This window comes from Natrix helvetica (genome assembly GCF_964273705.1).
Source record: "Natrix helvetica genome assembly, chromosome: 4".
Lineage (NCBI taxonomy): Eukaryota > Metazoa > Chordata > Lepidosauria > Squamata > Natricidae > Natrix > Natrix helvetica.
In genome coordinates this window covers 127074781-127097028 of record NC_138550.1, presented here as the reverse complement: position 1 = coordinate 127097028, position 22248 = coordinate 127074781, and the positions used below count along the sequence as shown (strand labels likewise).

The following is a 22248-nucleotide window of genomic DNA, read 5'->3' as shown; positions in this document are numbered from 1 at the left end:
AATAACTATTGATTTAATCATAATATACAGATCACATTATCTGCAGAAGATGTTTGTTAATTTATGAATCCAGTTTAATATTTAAAGCTTTATTGGGCTTTAGGTCAGAATATTGAAAATGACTCTGCTTGGCTAATTATTTTTAGAAACACTGTTTTCGGATCTGTAATTTAGACATTCATGCATATATAAAAAGCTATATTACAACTGAATTCTATTATTGGGAACATTTTCAAGTTCTCTTTTGGAGTGGGCTCTAAAAATGTTTACAGAATAAGCATTTAATGACAGGTTTTAAATATGTTATTTTTCTTTTCTTTTTTGATAAAAGTTTTTTGGGTTCTTATGTTTGTACTGGACTGCTTTGTGTGTGCGTGTATGTATGTATAAGTTATAGTGTTGGACTGTTTTCTTCTTTGGTAGGCAGGAAAAGAAAATCAGTTTGAATGAAAATAAATAACACATGTATTATAGATAAACGTAATGTGAAATAAAACATTACTATACATTTCTTATCTAACAAATTCTTTTTGTGTCCAATCACACTTGGCCAATAAAGAATATACTATTCTATAACTTTTTTCTTTAAAAAAAGTGTTATAATGGAAAACTTAAGAGGCATAGTTATATTTCATTGACATAACTCTCTATACCAGGGGTGTCAAACTCATGGCCCATGGGCCGGATGTGTCACATGCTGGTTCCACCCCCACCTGGTTTAGCAAAGGGGAAAAAGTCCTGATATGTCACACAACACTGCCATGATGACATGAGTTTGACACCCCTGCTTTATATAGTCCACTCCTATTCTGTCTTTTAATAACACAGGCAAACCTAAATTCAGCAAACTACCATGTATTTTTGCTGCACAGGTTATAGATCCAGAAAATTATTAAACTTCTATTATCATATGAGGTTAACGGAATATCTTTGGTTAACATGTGCTGGCCTGCACTTGTGTGACCAGAATATAAGGTCTGGAAACAATTGTTCTTAAACAGACAACTATTTAACTAGGCCCAGGATGGCGAACCTATGGCACACAATTTGTCAGGGCACACAAGGCGTTGCCCTGTCAGCTGGCCAGCGTGCATGTGTTGGCCAGCTGAGTTCAGCCTTTTTTAAAGCCATTTTTGCCCTCCCCAGGCTCCAGAGGCTTTATAGGTGCCTGGGAGGGCGAAAAGAGCCTCCCCCCACCCCCGAGGCCATCTGGAGGCTTCAGGAGCTTCCCTGAAGCTCCAGAGTGCAAAAAACCGGCCCAATGGGCAAACCGGAAGTTTGAGAATGGACTTCCGGTTTGCTCAGTGGGTTGGTTTAAGCCCTCCGGAGGCTTCATGGACCTTTAGGAGGCTTCCCTGAAGCCTCCAAAGGACTAAAAATGACCCTACGAGCAAACTGGAACTTCCGGTTTGCTCGTAAAGCTGGTTTAAGCCCTCCAGAGGTTTCAGAGAAGTCTCCTGAAGGTCCCTGAAGCCTCTGGAGGCTTGTGGGAGGCTGTTTTCGCCATCCCCAGGTCCTATATAGCCTCTGGAACCTGGGGACGGCGAAAAAAGCATGCAAAAAATGGGGGGAGCACCTCTCATGCACGCATGCACACTGGGGGGTTGCGCGTTGCATTATTGGTGCGGCATGCCCATGCACGACCCCCCTGCGCTCCCCCCCTTATGGCACATGAGCCAAAAAAGGTTCCATCACTGAACTAGGCTCTTCTCTCCAACATAAAGTTGGCCCAAACTTTGTTTTGGCCTCCAGAAAACCTGTTAAAAACCTGTCTGTTTCTTCATGTTGGAGCCAGGATTAGTAGAATTCCTATATGGAGAGCAATATGAAAGTGAAACCTGGACACCCTACCTGTAATCAAACAATTTCAGTGTCCAGTGATAATTTTTAATTGGATTTGTTCTTTCCTGTAGGGATTTGGTTGGCGGTGGGCATGTCCATGTGTACGTTCTCTCTGAAAGAAATGGAAAATGGTGTGGGTCTGCCAGTAGCTCTTGACATCTTTCTACGCAAGTGGTGGGATTGGAAACACATTAGACCAGGGGTATCAAACTCAATTTTAGGGCCAGAATGGACATGGCCAGCTTGACATCACTCGTGTCAGGGATATGTGTGGTGGCCTGGGCGGGACTGGGGGGAGCCCTCCTGAGCTCCATTTTCACTGGCAGATGCACCGTGGGCTGATCCTTTCTATTTCCATGGGCGCCCTATGGGCCAGATCTAAGCACCCCATGGACCATATCCAGCGCACGGGCCTTGAGTTTGACACCCCCGCATTAGACCAATTACAGATACACATAAATTGGAACTCACAAAGCTTCAATCTCTCCCTGAGTTTTTCAGTATTCACATGAAACTCTTAAGAGAATTGTAGTGGCTTGTCCAGCACATACAAATGTTTCTCAGTCCTATTTATCTATTTTCATTCGAGCCATATGGACATCTGTATAGAGTAAAAAAAAAAAAAAGCCTGAATGGAAATGAACTAATTGAACATTTGTGCAAGAGATTTTTTGCTTTGAATAATAACTACTTGGATTTATTTTTAACTGTCCTATGAAAATTATCTCCCATATTCTCTAGCTGTGAAATCAATTTATAGATAGCTAAGATTGAACTTTTACTTAAATGGAAAACACCAATTTAACTCCATCAAAATAAACACTTTTTTCTGTCAATCAATCGTATAGAAGGAATAATTACAAGCACTGAGATGTTTATTTCCAACTTGTTATTGTTTCTCTTTATGAAAATCCTTCAAATAGAATACATGTTATATATATAGCACAAATGTCCATATGGTTAAACTACACACTCCCATTATAAAACATGAATAATCAATTTTTAAAAAACTAAATTTGCCAAGTTATTTGAAATCTGCCGAGTATATGCTCAGCAGCATGTTCTGACTAATTGAGAAGAGGCTAGCATAAAGCAACAGATACATGGAGAAGAGGTAGCAATGAGAAGAGGCTAGCATAAAGCAACACATCCAATGAGAAGAGGCTAGCATAAAGCAAATTATATGCCATTTTTTGGTTATCATTTGTAAAATCACATCATGATTCTGAATGGGATTTATTTTTCACTGAAAATATTGCTTTATAGGAAAGTGGTATTGTCTTTCCTCTTTTTTTTGGTGAAGCCCTACTGAATTATAAGGATATTAATCTTAGATCCAATATCATTCTTATATAATTTTCAAATTCTAAGCTAAAAATCTCAAACCAAATGTCTTGAAAACCTAAATTTTAAGATGGTGTGGTACACAATGAATTCTCAAGTGTACATCCTGCTTCATATGTATACCCATTAAATCTATACATATTGTTATTAATACACATGGTAGCAGAAGAGAGAGAAATTATTTTACTGCTTTCAACATTCTAATTCTTGAATTTAAAATCAGAAGATGTTATATTATCTAGTGTATGCAGACAGGCAGATTTCTGCACTATCATCTTTTACTTCAAACATATTTTTTTTTATTTGGAAGAAATATGTTATTAGCCTTATTTAGCATACATAACGGCGGAGAAATAAATGTGGACTGCATATTAAATAAAATAAATACAAAGAAAAGAGATCCTCCATTTACAGTATCTGAAAGGAGGAGTAATTCTCCAATCAAATATAATTTAAATTTAAAATTAGAAAGTCACCTCTGATCTTCTGAAATTATGTAAATGACAGCAGACTTCTGTGGAGGGCCGGGCAGGGCAGGGAGTATTATCTAAAATTCTTCAAATTGCATCAATAGGGTTTAAATCATGGTTTTTAGCATAGCTTTATATGCTTGCTCTATAGTATCTGTATTTTCTTTATTGTGCATTATTAACTACTGTGAGCTACCCAGAATCAAATTGAGGACTTGAACTATTTCTATCCAATGAAATTGTAAGGTCAGCAATTAAAATTGATGTAGGACAAACATCAAAAATCAGAAATTTTTTTAAAAAAACAATTTCCATTTGATACCCATATGACACTGTGAAGGGAACTGCAGATATGCTGTTGACAGTTCTAACTTTCATTTCCATTTCTTTCCCCAAGAGATGTTGTGTCTGGCAGCCAATTTGGGTAAGATGAGGGTGAACAAGCTTAAACTTATTCCGCTACAATAGGCAGAGAAGCTGATGTTTCTGTTTGGAGGTTTGTAATTACTCTGTTTTATTTCCTAAGGTTACATTGTTCTGATAGATTCAGTTACTACATGAAGAACCTCATATGAAAAAAAAAATAGAGAATGAAACAATAGAGAATATATTGGAAGAACCACTAATATTCAACAACTTTTCACATTTTTAGAAAAGAAATATCAGGAAAACAATATTTTGTAAATATGTTACTTTTTTTTTGTATTACAAATACAAAAGTGAAATAAATGTTTCAACTATTTCTCCTTCCAGCCAACCCAGTACTTTATTTCCAAATTTAGTGTTATACACTGGAGGACTTGCAGTGTGAACATGGTTAGATACAAGTCTCTGAGAGAACGGAAATGGCATTGTGGCAGAATCAGCAGCCAAATGGCTTCTTTTTGGATCACCAAAGCTCTCTGCATAAAAGAGAGATTGTGAGATCATCATATATAATCCAGGCAGATGCTGCTCATGAGTAAAGCAGAAAAAGAATGACCATGGGTGGGCAAAAAAGCAGTGGGAACATGTGTGACTTCCAGATTTCTGCGAACTTCTCCATTGAGTTTCCTTCTGGGAAGCTGCAAGGAACATTGAAAAATGTCCTTCCTTCCTTCCTTCCTTCCTTCCTTCCTTCCTTCCTTCCTTCCTTCCTTCCTTCCTTCTGTAGGAAGTTATCACCTAGCCCTCTCCCAGAAAAATGAAATATCCTAGGAAATATTGAAAAGGCAGAATATTATATTTTCCTGGATGTGAAAAAGGGAGAAACACATTTTAAACACAAAGTAAATTCCTGCAGCTTCCTGCCCATCCCCACTTTGTCAATGGGCCATTAAGAGGGCCAAGCTAGTCCACTTTACATAATAAAGAGTTCTCCTCTTCAGCTCCAGAGTGATGGGATTAAGGCAGGATAATATAACTGACCACATGGCATCTGAACTCAATCAAACCTGGATTCAAACTCAGCCTAGAGAGTTGCCCTTGGGCACGGGCCCATGGGAGTCTGGCAACCAATCAGAATACATTTCTTACACAGGAACAGGAAACAGATAGGTGGGGCAGAACAGATTATAAAAATCCATGCAAGGCTCTTCTCTTCCCTTCTCTTCTTCTCCACCAACATTGAAGCATGTGATCACCTTTTCTGTTCAGGACTCAAGCCATGCAGTCCTATCCACCATTAAAACCATCTTTCCAAGCAGCCTCCATGTCTCCAGTGTCTTTTTCCCCACTTGGAGCCGAACCCAGAAGGACATTTCTTCCTACACTTCCTTCCTTCCTTCCTTCCTTCCTTCCTTCCTTCCTTCCCTCCCTCCCTTCCTTTCTCATCTCTTCTAATCTTTCCTTTCCCTTTCCTTCCTCCTTTTCCTTTCCTTCCCTTTCCTTCCTCACTGTTCCTTCCTATCTCCCTCTCTCCCTTAAATTCATGAAGACTTTCCCATTTACTTCACTTGTGGGATGCTTGCAAGGAGAAAATTGGTGGGTAATCCAGCATAAATTTGCAACTTCAAGGTCAGCAGGCAGGTAAGTGGTTGCTGCCAGGTGGGGAGATGAATGACAGCAATCGGGAGTGGTGCATGGGAGTGTGCTAGAGGTACCAAGTGGGTTGGGAAGGGTCTGGAAGTGTGCACTAGAGATGCTGTGCATGTCAGAAGAGTGTGTGAGTAGGTAGCAAAAATCAGGAAGGGTATCTAGCTATGTGCAAGAGATACTGCATGGGTCAGATACAGAGCACAGTGGATGGTATGGATCAAGAACAATGCTTAGGCCTCTGCTCTCTTCTCCTCTCCTCCCCTTCCCTTCTGAGAAGGCAGGTAATTTAGCAGGTACTAAATGAAGTTTTTTATTATTATTATTAACATTATTAACTTAAGCTTTCATCCTCTTTCCTTAAAACATCAGCATATAGTTTTATTACTTGTATCACATTATATCACATAATCCATTGATGTACCCTGCCATTAGCCTAGCAGAATCTCCGTGACAATTCATGTTGATTAAAATCACTGTCAATCAGAACAGATTCTTTCTAACTAATCGCTGAATTACTTCTACTTCTGAAATTTGACATTTTATTTTTCATTTCATGAGTGCACTACATCAAGATAGAAGCATAAAAGGGCTCCCAAACTTTCTACAGATATCAAGCTTTCAGAAACCAGCAAGGCATATAAAATCCTGCTTTGAACTCCAATGCTACCCTATGTATCCAAACTGCCCAGATAATAATGGATTTCACAACACAATTCAGTAGTTTGGAATCAAAACTAGTTAAATGTGTTTAAGCCTACGTAGTTTCGGTACCATAAATATTGTAATTTCAAACTGGATTTTCCTGCAGAAACATTTTTCTCTTTGCGCAGTTTTAGTTTTATCTTATGGATATGATAAAGGTAGGGAACAGACAAAATAGAGAACAGAAGGGCCATCTGGAGATCCAAACATCAAAATGAAGCCCACAATTGTGCAGCTATATCTCCATTTTTATTTTTTGATACCCTCCCTTTATTAATATTACTGGGGTATGACCTTGGCCCCTGATCTGATCTCTCAGTCTCTTGTAGAAAATGTGAGATGGGACCATTTAAATATTCTTCCTATCACTTTTTAGTGTTATTTGGAATAGCAGCTATTTGAGGCAACTTAGGAAGAAATGAACACAACAGTAACTGTGTTGTTATTGTTGTTTTACATGTTCAACTGAGTTATATTGATCAGATTTAACAACTTTGTTACCCTTAAATTTTAATTAGCCTTTACACTCCTCAACAGTCAAATGCTCTTCATCTTACTAAGGCTGTATAAATTCTAGAGTCCAATTTCTGAGTCAGGCTGATCAATGGGTAAACAAACTGCAGAGAAAGGGAGATTCATGGAAACTCATTCAAAATAATGGGCAATGTAATGTACATAATACTAGAAAATTGCTGTGGGTAATTTCCAATTTATCTGCTCTCAGTACACTCTTAGTCAATCCCTATATTCATATCAGAGCAATGACAAACATCTCTCAGATCGGCTAAGGGAGAAAAAGACCTTGGTGTTGATGAAACATCAGCAAATGTCAGAACATCTAACTGGCAAAAGGCAGGCAAAATAAGAGAGACATATGACAGGCAAGTGATAAATATTATAAATATTAACAGTAATAGTAGTAGTAGTAGTAGTAGTAGTAATAGTAATAGTAGTAGTAGTAGTAATAGTAGTAGTAGTATGGGTAGTCCTCTTACAACAGCTTGTTTAGTGATCATTCAAGTTACAATGGCACTCAAAAAAGTGACATGGCTCTTTTTCACAGTACGGCCTTTCCAACATCCCCAAGATCATGTGATCTGTTGTGTCTAAGGCTAGCAAACATAAGGTGTCAATCAACACCCACCGAATGTCTGGATTGGTCAATTCCTGTAGGCGTCACCAGAGGGAGCTAACATTCTTCTGATTGGTTGCCGGTTTGACAGCTGCTATATAAATAGCTGTCAAACCAGAGTTCACTGTTCTTGTTATGGTTTTACTTAGTTGAGTCTGAAATAAAAAAACTAGTACTTTACTGGATCGCCTCATGCATCTTAAATTACAATTAAGAACTTAATACAATCAAAATTCAGATGTTTGGCAACTGGTTCATATTTGTGACTGTTGCTATGTCCCAAGGTCATGTGATCACCTTTGGCGACCTTTTAACAAGCAAAGTGAAGGAGGAAGCCAGATTCACTTAACAGCCATGTTACTAAGGTAACAGCTGCAGTGATTCACTGAGGCAAGAAAGGTCGTAAAATTTACTTAACAAATGTTTCACTTAACAACAGAAATTTTGGGTTCAATTGTGATCGTAAGTCGAGGACTACCTGTACAGTATAGTATTAGTGTAATAACTATATTTCTAAAGTAAAGAACTTTCCAGAGCCACTGGGGACAATATTGTGGATAATTAGCCTGCACAGTCCCATAGGACGTTGTCTTTGGTTGCTTCAGTTTTAATCCCTGAAATATATATATATATATATATATATATATATATATATATATATATATATATATATATATATATATATATATATATATATATATATATATATATATATATATATATATATATATATATATATATATATATATATATATATACACACACACACACACACACACACACACACACACACACACACATACACACACACACACACAATATAACTGTAGCTGAATAGTGATAGAAAGCAGGATGCCGGGGGACCTTTATATGCTGCACCATGAAAGAAACAATGTGGTGAATGATATGAGGACTCCAACAAATAGACTCTAGCAACAATGAAGCTTTATGGATATTCCTGCATTTCTTTTGTATCACAAAATATTTTAAAACTAAAAATTGGATTTATTTTTTCAACAAGCACAAAATATATAAAAAGTACTGCAGTACAAACTGCAGGCTGTTAACGTTATCAAGCACATGGTTCTGTTGCAGTGGTGGGGTTCAACATTTTTTAATACCAATTCTGTGGACGTGGCTTGGTGGGCATTGCATGGCTTGGTGGCCATGGCAGGGAAAGGATACTGTAAAATCTCCACTCCCTTCCCCCTCCAGGGGAAGGTTACTGCAGAATCCCCATTTCCTCCCGATCAACTGGGACTCGGGAGGCAGAGAATAGATAGAGGAGGGGGTCTGTCAGAGGTGGTGTTTACCGGTTCTCCGAACTAAAAATTTCGGCTACCGGTTCTCCAGTACTGGTCAGAACCTGCTGAATACCACCTCTGTTCTGTTCGTTACCTTTACAAATCTGATATAACACGATTAGTGAACAGCAAACAAAATAGCAAGTAATTTCTACTATATCAATAAAAATTAGATTTCCAACTCTAATCCATATTGAAAACATGTAAGAAATTAAACTTGTTGTTATCATTAGAATCATGGTTGTTATTGTTTTGGTTTTAGGTTTCTGTCAAGTAATCTGACACTGTTCAGCAGAATACATCCAAGTGGGAATTTAGCAGTAAATTAATAACAGAAACAATAAAGACAAGGATTATTACTGAAATTGGTTTATGTACATCCTCTTTCCAAAGAAATCTATTGGCACAATCGCTTGTATCTCTCTTTGTTCAATTCAATTTGAATCCAGATAGTCATTACTAGTGTAATCAGTTTGGTAATTACTTTCTTCTCTGCAAATTGTCATGATTTTCTCTATAGATTAGAAGAAACCAGAAGTTACAAAAAAGAGAAAAGGGGATGCTATTTCAAACCTGTGATATTAAAAGACATTTATGGTTAATATGCACTTTAAAAAAAAAGAATGGGAAGGGATTTTCCACTTTGGGAGAAGGGGGAAGATGTTACAGCAGAGGAAATGAGGTCTCTTTAGAACATTTGTTCTCAACCTGTGGGTCGGGATCCCTTTGGGGCTCAAATGACCCTTTCACAGGGGTCGCCTAAGACCATCGGCAATCACATATTTTCGATGGTCTTAGGAACCGAAACACCAATTTTATGGTTGGGGGTCACCACAACATGTGGAACTGTATTAAAGGATCACGGCATTGGGAAGATTGAGAATCACTGCTTTAGAAGCTAGTTATTATGATGGCGAACCTATGGCATTGCCCTGATAACTCCAGCGCACGAGCTGATTTCGGCCTTCTTTGAGGCCGTTTTTTGCCCTCCAGAGCCTTCAGGAGGCTTGCCTGAAGGCTCCACAGATCAAAAAATGGCCCTATGGGCAAACAAGAAGTCACCATTCCCAAACCTCCGGGTTCCCCATGGGGCTGTTTTTAGCCCTCTGGACGCATCAGGGAAGCTCCTGAAACCTCCAGAGGGTCTTTGAGGGGCGGAGGGATGTTTTTGCACTCCCCAGGCTCCTAGAAAGCCTCTGGAGCCTGGGGAGGGTAAAAAAAACCATGCCAAAAGTGAGGGGCGTTGGTTGCACACGCATGGCCACGAGGGGGTTGCACGCACATGCATGCTGGGTTGCGCGCATAGAATTATGGGTGTGGCATGCCCACACACAATCCCCTACATTCTCCCCGCTTTTGGCATGGGAGCCCAAAAAGGTTAGACATCACTTTATAAGCAATGGAGACGGGGAATCAGGGAAAAGGCAATTTTCAAAAACATCTCATCTTAGATTAGATTAATTTTTACTGATTTTTATTTACCATGAGTTTAGCACTTGTCAAAAGCTAGTTGTATTTTGTTAAAAAGGTCATGCATGAAACATCAGACTATTAATTAAAAATTACCTTTAGAAACTGAATTTATGCTAAAATATTTGCATTTTTATTAATAAAGTATGATGCCTTACTCCTGCTTTCTTTACCTATATTATGTATAATGAATAAAATAATGCAACATGATGGGGAAAAAGAACTATATAATTATCACTGCTGAAAAATCAGCTGCCCGTTGACTCTTTTTAAGTCTTACAGGAGTCACAGCATCCAAATTGAGTGTTTTGGAAATTTTATTGCATCTTTCCATGCTGGATTTTAGTCCAGTTTTTGGACTGAGAAAACCTGGTAACTCTCAATGCAAGATTTATGATAGGAACTGAAAGGGGGAATGTATCTCTTCTTTTTTTGTTAACTCCCTTGCAGACGTCTGAACAGCTTCCAGATCAAGGCTGGTTTAGGAAATCTAAATTTTATCAAGGCAAATACTGTAAACAAACTTAAATCCAGACAAGAAACCCTAGTAGTTAATGGCCAAAACTATCCTAGGATCAGGAATAAAACATAATCTGAATTCCTGCCATTGAGAGATGAAATCTGTAGCCTGAGAATTCTACTTGAAAACCACTGATACTATTCAGAGGTGGGTTGCTGCCGGTTTGGCCCTGATGGGCTATACCTGTAGTAGTGGTGGCAGGAGGCTCCCCCCACCCACCCGGACACTTCTGCATGCCGGAGCACATCTAAACAGGTAGTAAAGAAATTGGTAACCTACTTCTGATACTATCACATGGTTTAGTTCTATATACTAGTCGGATCTTTCTCTATCAAAAGGATACCAGGTTTTATTACGTATGTTTTTCTCACATCACATTAGATTATTCCCATGCCCTGTTACACGTAGCTGCTCTTGAAAAAAGTTCTGGAACTGCAGCAGCTCATATACTGGAAATATATTTTGAAATACAGCATACAACTTCATGTTACTGAAGTCACAATAACTTTCCATCCCTACCTGGATATACAATGAAGGTCAGATTAATAATAATAATAATAATAATAATAATTTTATTTGATTAGCCGCAACCCTCTCCCGAAGGACTCGGGGCGGCGTACAATCAAACAGATAAAAAATACACATAAGACAAACATATATACAAAAAACAGAGACATATACATATGTGCATGGAGGAGGATGGACTTAAGTGAAAGACAGTTAAAAATACAATTTAAAATCCCCTAATAAAATTACCAAATTAAAAAACCCATCAGGAGCGTTACTAAGTTATGGTCGAGCCAGGCCAGCTATTTGGAAAAGGTGGGTCTTGAGCTTGACACGGAAGGAGCGGAGGTCAGTAGTAGTCCTAATATCCGGGGGGAGGTCATTCCACAGGGCTGGGCCCGCCACAGAGAAGGCTCTGCTCCTAGGCGCCGCCCCATGGCACTGTCTGGTAGACGGCACCTGGAGAAGTCCCTCTCTGTGCGATTAACTGAAGCTTCCTCTTCTCCTATCTTTCACTTATTCGCTGGTAATATTTTAACTCATCCTTTCTCTAAGCACTCAACCTCGTAAAAAGGGATTATAGCATTATCAAATCTTGCTTCCAGCAAAATGCAAACCATGATTTCTTCCCAATTAGGGAACATAGAGTCTAACTCACACTATAAATGGCTGATTTAAACCTTGCTATAAAGAATGGACTTCTAGCTGTGCATTATTAATGTTGCTTTATGTGTCAGCAATTACCCCAAAATGGAAACCCTTAATACGTTTCAGCAACTAAGGCTTTAAAAATTCAGATTTTAAAGCTGCACCGCAGAAATTTAAATTTAGAAATTTTCATATAGTATTTCTGTTGTTAAATTCATTCCCTGAAAGCCAAAGTCCTGGATGGAAAGGGAAGTGCAAGATATACAAGTTAGTTTAGAAAAAGCTAAGGGATAATGCACATTATTGCTGATGAACACCGTATAACTGAGAAAAACAAATAAGGCCAAAAAGAAGACAATGTGTACTTCATTGGCAATCGAAAGGCAATGTGTTGTCATGCCAGGCCATAGAACAGTGATGGCGAACCTTTTTCGCCTCGGGTGCCAAAAGCACATACGTGCGCGCTATCACATGAACTTGAGTGCCGACCCACATAACGTAATGTCCCCGCTCACCTGTGTGGACCGTGCATTTTTGCACAAGGCTTCCTCGCCACTCCCTGCTCTGGCTGCTTCCCCTTGGCTAACACCCAGTGAGGGGAGAAGTTGCTCTGCCACTAACGGGCAGAGATTGGGGTGGGGGTGGGGGGATGCTCAAGTGTGCTCCTGTGTCAAAAAACCTTCCCTTATCATTCTCCTGTGTAAAGATTGGGCCCTTTTTACAATGGCAGGTGTGAGTCCAGTTGCTAAATTCTCCCCTTCTATTAAAGAGGATCCTGGGCACTACAGTCAATAGACAAATGAGGAAGGGAGCTGCTGGCACAGGGAAAAGAAAAGCAGCAAGAAAAGAAGAAAAAGCAGCTTTTTCCCCTCAAGGTGGCTGCTCTGTTCCCCCCCCCCTCCCCCGTGCTAGCACAGAGGATCCTGCCTGGTCCCTGCAATCCAAAGGGAAATGAGGAAGAGACCAATCTGCATGAGGGAAAGACAAGTAGCAAGGAAATAAGGAAAAGCAGCTTTTTCCCCCTCAAGGTGGCTCCTCTGTTGCCCTTTTCTCCATTTCAGCACCACTCCATGAAGCCTGCCCTACCCCCCATCGCCCAGGTCCTCGCTTCTCCCAAGCATTTCTTTGCCTATTTAATTTCCCCTCCGTAGCATTTTTCCATCGTGTTTCTTGCCGTTTTGGACAGGAAAACAAAGTTTGTGGGACTAAAAAAAACTCCTTTCAATCAATCAATTCCAACTTTGTGAGATCTCTTCCCCCTCCCCAAGTTGTAATTGATTGAAGTTTTTTTTAGTCCCACAAACTTTGTTTCTTTGCACACGATGGCAAGAAACACGATGGAGCTGGAAATCAGGTAGGCAAAGAAATGTTTGGGAGAAGCGAGGACCTGGGCGATGGTGGGTGGGGCAACCTCGATGCCCTAGCACTGAAATGGAGAAAAGGGCAACAGCAGCCACGTTGAATGAAAGAAGCCTCTTTTCTTCTTTCCTTACTAGCAGGGGGGAGGGGGGAAAACAGCAGGCAGCACGGGGGAAAGAAGCCTCTTTCCTTGCCGCTTGTCTCCCCCGTGCTGGTAGCTCTCTCAGCGATCGGGCAGGATCCTTTTTAGTAGCAGGGGGGAGGGGGAAACACAGCAGGCAGCACGGGGGAAAGACAAGCGGCAAGAAAAGAGGCTTCTTTCACTCGTGCTGGCAGCTCTCTCCCTGTGGATTCAAGCGATCGGGCAGGATCCTTTTTAGTAGCAGGGGGGAGGGGGGAACACAGCAGGCAGCACGGGGGAAAGACAAGCGGCACCCAACCCAACCAATTGACTTCAGGATTCCTTCGTTCTTCTAGTCGGTATTTGCAAAGAAAAGACTGAGCTTTCACTAGAGAGAGCAAGGAAAGCTGCAAGACCTAAAAGCGGATGTGGTGCTGATTTATAGCATTTCACATTTGGCTAATAAGCTGTTTTCCTCTTTGCAACACACAACTGAAGCACTTTATCCATGTGCCTCTCCCCCATTGGCTGATGGTGGTGCAGTGGTGGTGCAGTGGTTAGTATGCAGTATTGCAAGATAATTCTGCAGTTTGAATCTCAACGGCTCAAGATTGACTCAGCATTCCATCCTTCGATTTCCATCCTCATATTACCAATGAGGACCCAGATAGTTGGGGGCAAATATGCTGACTCTGTAAACCGTGCAGGCCTATTTTCTAGGAGTACTTGCAAAACAAGCTACAGAGTACGTGTTGAAGTTCCTGGATCCCATGTCCCTCCTCTTCCTCTACTTCTGCCAGCCCGCAAACAAGCCTCACACACAGCCTCCACTTTACCCAAGGAACTGCCACTTGTTCTCCCTGACCTATCGCATATATCTCATGGCTATCACCTTGTCCAGTGCCTGGGTTCTGTGCAATCAGCAGGAGGAAGGAGATAGCAAATGTGATGTAGCAAATGTAACCAGTAGGAGGTGACAGCAAAAATACATGGGGGAATGCAGGACAACCAAAAGGGCAGAGATGGGGGGAAGATAGAGGGTGCGAGGAATTGAAGCACTGCAGTTGTAGTACAGATGGGTCCAAATTTTCAACACGTGACCAAGGGGTTGTTCCAATGGCTGTAACTTCAGACACTGGTTATAAGCCCCTGAAGTTCATTTAGCACCACCGTAACTTTGAAAAGTCACCGAACCAATGGTCGTAAGTCAAGGACTTCCTTTATAAAGCCCTTTGTGGCATAGAGGCACAGGTTATTTGATGGACCATATATCTGCCCTGGTTTCGATTCTGCTGTCTACAAGTTTATTTATTTATTTATTTTATTATTCGTATTTATAGACCGCCCCTTCTCCCGAAAGGGACTCGGGGCGGTGTACAGTCACTAAAATGCGTTATAAAATACATACATAAAACAGTTAAATAATTAAATACGTAGGTGGAGGAGGTTGCAAGACTGTATATAGAATAATAAATATAGTACATGAAAAGCTTATTAAAACCCCAAACCCAATTAAAATGAATAAATCCCCGGGAGGTAAAACTAAGAAAGTGCCAGGCCAGCTGATTGAAATAGGTGAGTCTTTAACTTTTGCCGGAAGGAACGGAGGTCGGTGGTAGTTCGAATGTCTGGGGGGAGGTCATTCCAGAGGGTTGGGCCCATCACAGAGAAGGATCAGAGAAGTGCAGATGTTTCCAATTTTCCTTTTATTGCTTTTCTGCTTTTTAATGGTAAGCCATCCATTCCAGCCTCGTAATTCTGGAGATCGCTAGCCTCTGAATTTGAAGAATATCAGCATGGTTATAAAAACGGGGAAATAAATATCAAACTGGAGGAATAAATATCAATAACCTGAGCTATGTTGATGACACTACTCTGACAGCTAAAGACGCAAATGATCTGCACGCTGAAAATCCAACAGCATAGTAAAAAAAATAGGGCTACAGTTAAACGTAAAGAAAACGAATCTAAAGACATTCAGCCTTAAAACTGACACTGACATTATTAAAGGGGTGGATAATTTCTGTTTTTTTTTATGATTGAGTATTAGCATAAAGAGACCAGCAGCCAAGAAACATATCGCAGACTGCTATTCGATAAGATACAAATGAAAGCCTTGGAAAAGATATTCAAAATTATATATACCTGCAAAGATCAGAATCATCCAAATTTTCTTTGTGGAAATAACAAGTGAAAATTGAACTGTGAAGAAGCAGGACCATAAGAGTTTTTTCAGTTATCAGGGCAGAGGAGAGTTGCTCGCGGTACGGCCAGGATTGGGCAAACTAGTAGTGGCAGGCGGGAGGCTCTTCCCACCTGTCCGGATGCTTCTGCTTATGCGCAGAAGCGTCGAGCATGTGAGCGTGCATGAACCGGTAGTAAAAAAATTGGGAACCCACCACTGTATCAGGGATAACCAAGAAAAAAATGGTAATACGGCAAATTATGGTGATATGGCAGAATTAATACTAGAGACACAATGACTAGGATCAAACTATCATATTTTGGGCACATTATATGGAGACCTTAAGAATTATCTTAAAACTCCACAATGCTGGGAAAGATCACAGGAAAAAAAGAACAGCAAAAATAACTAGAAGCAAATAGATGAAATGCTAAGAAAAACTTTAAAATATGAATAAATGCTTTCTCTTTACTAGAACTGTCTGTTGTCTAATACTGTTTTGTACGCTTATTTCCTTGATTGTTCTTGATTTAAATAGATGTGCATAAATGTAACAATGCATCATGCTTAGTATTAAATATAAATAAGAGACTTAGCCTTTGATACCAGATCAAGCAATACAAGAAGTTGCTTATGGAACTAGATCTTACTCCTTTCTGATTCTATATGTCATTTCTGTAGCTGTTTTTCACTAAAATAAACAAGCATGTTTATTTGTACTAAAATAAACAAACATGATGACCTAATCATTGACTCTTAGTATTTATGCTACCCCATTTTTCAAAAATATAATTCTCATATGATCAGCAATGACTTTTAAAAAGTAGTGAAACGTGTAGAGAGAGAAAGAATTATCCTGTTGGTAATGAAACCAACAGAGTCCTAAGGCACTTTACATAATTTCTTGGAATGAACATAATAATAAAAAAAAAAAGCTTGGAGTTTGAAAAAAGAAAACTGTCCTGCCTTCCATTTACACATATAGTACAGGAAGACTAATAGTGCTGAATCATAAATTAACCTTAAATATGAATTCAGAGTTACAAGGAACCTCAATCAAAGAAGTGTGTGTAAAAAAATGTTGTGATTAAAACCCATAATCTTGGTTTATGTTCTAATTCATATATTATGCAAAGAATAATCATATTATTGCTTAATGTGTACTACAGATCAAATTAACATTTATTCTAGCAGAATATGAGAATTGTGTTCACTCACACGTATGGGATCATCAATTTGTGATAGTTCTAAAATACTGTAATCATAAGAAATGAATAAACACATGCAATCTCACCTTAACTAATCAGTTTTCAATGGCAACAGATCTCTGTTGTAACATTGCTAACAACACATTTTCTTCACACTTCTCCTACTCTTTGCTAATTGCTAAGCCCCAGATAACTTGTAATTTATTCAACAGAAAAGCATAGCCCCAATCTGGCTCTGCTTCTTCTATCTGTTGGGTTTGCCTCTTTAATTGGGCATGGCTTCCTAGTTTGGCCCTCTCTTTTCTGATTTCTGACTAGTTTGAATTTATATGTCCCCTTTTCACTAAAAATCCTATTTCTAACTCATTCAATAGGGTAACCTTCAAACAAGCATCACTCGTTTTTTTTTATTACCTCTGAAAATATCTTCCATGGCTGCATGCTGAAGAGACAGGTCACTCATGAAAGCCCTTTGAGATTCTTCATGCCAAGCTTCTACTCTTTCCACACTGAAATCTTGATGCATGTCTGAAGCAGGAAAAACTCCAGCAACATTAAGATGGCAAGACAGGGTACTAAATCTCATCTGTACCTTAGTCAAGAAAATTAACATTTCTTGATCCTGAGTCCTTGATCGCGACTGCAGTATATCTGCCAAAACCAGCCTTCAACTGCATTGAGATACAGCAACTTAGAAAGGCTAAAGGTTCCTCAACCACTTAGATCTTCATCTTGGTCCTGGAGCCATGCCATAATTTGTGTGAAGCATAGACTGCTTCTCCTTCTCAAAGTCTGATGGGCTTATCAAGAAGATTCTTAGCTGAATAATTCTAGAATATCTAAAATGGTATTCATAATTCACTGATAATGAGTATTCATATATACTTATAGTTATGCTACATCAAGGTATAATTCTGGATGCCTGAATCTAGACATACCCATATTTTTCAGAGCATAAGACGCACCCCTTTCCCTCAAAAAAGAGGCTGAAAATCTGGGTGAAAGGCAGATTCCATGAACGGCACGGCCTTCGTCCCCCCTTGGCGGTTGACATGCGCCTTGGCCGTCATGTTGTCCATTCGAATCAGTACATAGGAATTGCTTACTGATGACTAGAAATGAAGGAGGGCCAGATGAATTGCCCTCAACTCCAGCCAATTCATGCTGTGAGCAAGGTCGAAGTTGGACCACAGCCCTGAGCCACCTGATCCTCCAGGTGAGCCCCCCATCCTGTCAGACTCGCGTCTGTAGTGACTATGAGCCATGGCGGTTCCCTGAATAGGGCCCCTTGAGAGATGGCTGGGGAGACCCTCCAGTCCAGAGATTGGATCACGTCTGGAGTCAGCCTGACCTTCACTAGGGAACAACTGCTGTTGGTCTTCTGGTACGGCAATAGAAACCACTGGAGGCAGCGGCTGTGAAGCCGTGCCCAGGGGACAATGGAGAAGCATGAGACCATTTTCCCCAGCAGCTGGGACAGTTGGAGAAGTGGAACCAGTTGTTTTCTGCACACTTTGTGGGCTAAGTCCCTGAGGCTGACCTGATGCTCCTAAGACAGAAAGACCCTCCCCTGAGAGGAATCTATGAGAGCTCCTAAGTGAAGTAGCCGGTGAGTGGGAACTAAGTGGCTCTTCTCATGATTTATCAAGAAACTCTGTTCCTGAAGCATCCGCAAGGTGGTCTGAAGATCCTGGAGAGCCTGACTGTGCGACCTGGACAGCAAGAGGATGTCGTCCAGGTAGCACAATATCCGAATGGGTCTGGCTCAAAGGTGGGCCACTACCACAGCAAGCAGTTTGGTAAAAACCCTTGGTGCTGATGACAGCCCGAAGGGGAGGGCCCGATATTGGAAGTGACTGCCTGCGTAGACGAACCTCAGGAAACGTCTGTGACGTTTGTGAATGAGGATGTGGAGATAGGCCTCTGTGAGGTTCACCAAAGTGAGGAGAACATTTTTGCGCACACTCTCTAGGATGGATAGGAGAGAGTGCATTTTAAATCTCCGGTATCTTATGAACCGGTTGAGAAATTTGAGATCGAGGATTGCTGTCCAGCCCCTCAAAGACTTTGGCACGATTGGCACGATAAATAGACGAGTAAAAACCCCGACTCACCTGGCCTGGAGGCACAGGTTGAATGGCCCGAATGCAAAGCAGATGATGAATGGCCTGTTCCACCAGGAGCCTCTTGTGAGGATCCCTGGAGATCGGTCACGTGACAAAGTGGTTTCGAGGGCTGAAGCGCAAGTCCAAGGTTAGGCCAAATCTGATGGTGGACCTGACCCATGTGTCATTGGTGATGTCATTCCAACAATCCGCAAAGGCCGTAAGACATCCCCCGATAGGCAGTCACTTCTGCCTCTTGAAGGACTTATTGAAAGAGTCCCTGAAGGATTTCCTGGGGGCAAACCTATGGTTATTTCTGTTAGATTGGTTGGAGAAGGAGGGACGCTGTCTGGGAGAGGCCTGACTTTGTGGACAGGAGTTGGAGAAAGCCTGTCCTGCCCCCGAAAGGGCTGCCTATGGTAGAAATAGCGTCCACATCCCTCCTGCTTTTTAGTGGCAGCCTGGAGGACTTTCCATTTATCTTTGGATTCCACTAAGAGGGGCTCTAGTGGGGGACCAAAGAGGAGGGCAGAAGAATAGGCTGACGAGGCAAGCCTCCACTTTGCACGGGCTTCCGTCTGCCATTGCCTGAGCCAGAGAAGACAGCGAGATGAGACAGAGGAAGCAATGGATTTCAAAGCAAAATGGGCAGCATCTAAAGATGCATCAGTAGTGTATTCCAGGGCCACCTTAAGTTTGTTAATGTCTCTGCGAGCCCTGGAATCCCTGGGGGGAATTCTCTCTTGAAGCTGTCTAAGCCATAGGAGGGCAGAGCGGCTAAAGAAGGAGGATTAAGTTGCGGCACGAACAGCCCAAGCTGCGGCCTGGTGTGCCTTAACAAGAGTCTGTTCAAGCCTTTTGTCCTCCGGGTGAAAAGCCTCCTCAGGAGCAGCTGAGGCCGCATTAGGAGAGGACAAGGTCAAAACAGGTAACCAATGGAGAGTACCTCAAGAGCCTTGGTAAGGTCAGGACCAACATTGTACAAGTGCTTGTCCAAGGTAGAGGGAAGAGGGCCTGTACCTGGAGACACCCACTGGTTCTGGACCACATCTATGAGGAGTCTGGGCGAGGGAATCGCCTCCTTTTCCACCTTGGGCTGAATGAAGAGGGGATCAGTGGTGTCTGTCTTTTCCGCGTCCGTGCCCTGAGAAGTCTTGGGTGGAGGGATGCCAGCAATCTTCTTCGCCTTAAAGAGGAGAGACCGGAAGATAGCAGGTTTAAACAGACCAATAAATGTGGGTGGATCTGGAGGGAGACCCTTGTCCTCAGAAAGATCCAAATCCTGGGCAGGGCATTCCTCCTCCCCAAAAACAGAAGGTTGGCTGGAGGTACCAGGGAGATAATGCAGGGAAGAAGCCGAAAGGTCACCATTCCTGCATCTGGAACTCGAAGAAGAAGAGAACCTGCGTGAGGTAGAATGGTTAGAAGACCCGTGTTTAAGACCCGCAGCTATGCCTCTCTCCATTGCATTGGATATGATAGCAGCCATGTCAGGTGCTTAAGGTAGAGGCCTGAATGGAGGGGAGGCATCCTCCTGGGACAAGAGTTCTCTATCTGGAGTAAGACTTCTGTCACCCTCCGACTCCTCCCCACTGCAGACCTGGTCGCCTGTGGCCCTGACCTCCTGCAGCTGGATAATAGAAGCTGCAGGGGATAAATCGTCCTCTGAATCTGATGATAAGTCAGGAGGAGGGCTGGGATCCACAGGCTTTTGGACCTGGAAAGGATGGGGCTCTATGTGCTTGGTTTTACTCCTGGCCTTCCTAGGAGGAGCTTGCGTGGCAGTATCCCCTCCGTCTGAAGGGGCGGTATTTGTAGCCCTGCAAGTAGGCTGGGAAATCTTAGCAGAGGGCTCATTGGAAGGATGAGCCATTGGGTCTGGCCGGCGCCTGTGCACAGCGGAAGTGGGGGCTCCGGTTGAAGCATTCTGGACCTGGACAGGTGGCGGAACCTGTGGATCTTGGGCCGGAGAAGATGCCATAGCAGTACTTACAACCTTGTTGACTGAAAGGAGAAATCAAAATGGCCTCTGGGAGGATTCGTGCCTAAACAAAATGGCCACTGAGGCTGCAGAGCCTATGGGCCAGGCGCCACGAGGCTGAGGAGGCCACGGTGTCAGGCAGGCGATAATTGGCCCTTGGAGAGACTGCGGAGGCAGCGGAGGCTTCAGCGGTGTTCTCTGAGGCAGCGGCGGTGCTTGCGGCTGCAGCAGCATGTGGCAGTGGCGGTCCACAGCGGCAATCGGCAGTGAGGTGTTGATGAAATCCACCCTCGCAGCAGCAGTGCAGGAAACTAGGTCGCTGAGGCAGCCATGAGTCCTCAAAGTGTCTGCCCAATAGCGGGGCCTCCAACGGCCGATGCCAGGCAGCGCCAAGAGGAAGGAGCCTCTAAATACTGTAGCAGCTGTGGATAGCAAGGAGGCTGCAAGACTCGGAAAGAACTCTCGTGGCGGCACCTTCTATCAGAGCCCTGAAGAGCTGTTTGAAAGCCTTCACTCCCTGAGGAGCCATCCTCGACGATACCTGTCTTTTTTTTTTTTTTTTTTTTTGTAATTTGGAGACAGGAATCCTTCCGAATTAATTCTCTTTGAAAAAAGGCCAATTAGAATAGTTTTTAAAAAGGAATTTAGAGTAGTAAGTTGAGGAGAGAGCAGTTAGCACAGCCAGTCTTGATCGAACTGAGTCTAAAAAAGCGGGAGGACACTCCTCAGAGATGATGACATCATTTAGTAGACTCAGTCTTATTGGTTCTGGCTGAGTTAACCCACGCATGGCTGCTGTCTACACCAACTTTGAAGAACGGGCCTTTGGGAGGTCTGCAGAGTGCAAAAACTTTTTTTTTAATTTGCCTCTTCGAAACCTTGGTGTGTCTTATAGTCCAGTGCGTCTTATACTCCGAAAAATATGGTATATGCTACTGCTTTCAGCAAGGATTACTTCAAAATAAACCTTAATAAATTTGCATTTAAAAATAAGTGATATAAGATTACATAATTTAAATTAAATTATAGATGATACTAATAACAGCATAACAGTTTGGTCAAGTGGATCTAGGGTAGAAATCCAGGAGATGTTGAGTTCTAGTCCAGGGGTGTCCAAACTTGGGAACTTTAAGACTTGTGGACTTCAACTCCCAGAATTCCCCAGCCAGTTGAAGTCCACAAGCCTTAAAGTTCCCAAGTTTGGACACCCCTGTTCTAGTCCCTCTTTAGGCATGAAAGAGATACTCTCTCTCAGTTCAATCCACTTCACAAGGTGGTGGTGGTGGTGAAAATAGGAAGAGGTATATTCACTGCCTGCCTTAAGTTGGCTGACA

At 41.8% G+C, this 22248-nt stretch overlaps 1 protein-coding gene across 2 annotated transcripts in view; it reads right to left on the bottom strand.

Moving 5' to 3' along the window:
- The window catches only part of SNTG1 (syntrophin gamma 1), a 220754-nt gene that overhangs the window by 138231 nt on the left and 60275 nt on the right, over positions 1 to 22248 (bottom strand). The window contains exon 1 of one of the 2 annotated variants that reach the window (XM_081953429.1): positions 19954 to 20089. The exons of the other annotated variant lie outside the window; for it this stretch is intronic. The gene's annotated coding sequence lies outside the window, so the exon portion shown is untranslated. Of the gene's footprint in view, positions 1 to 19953; positions 20090 to 22248 lie in introns of those variants that run through there. 2 annotated transcript variants of the gene reach the window in all.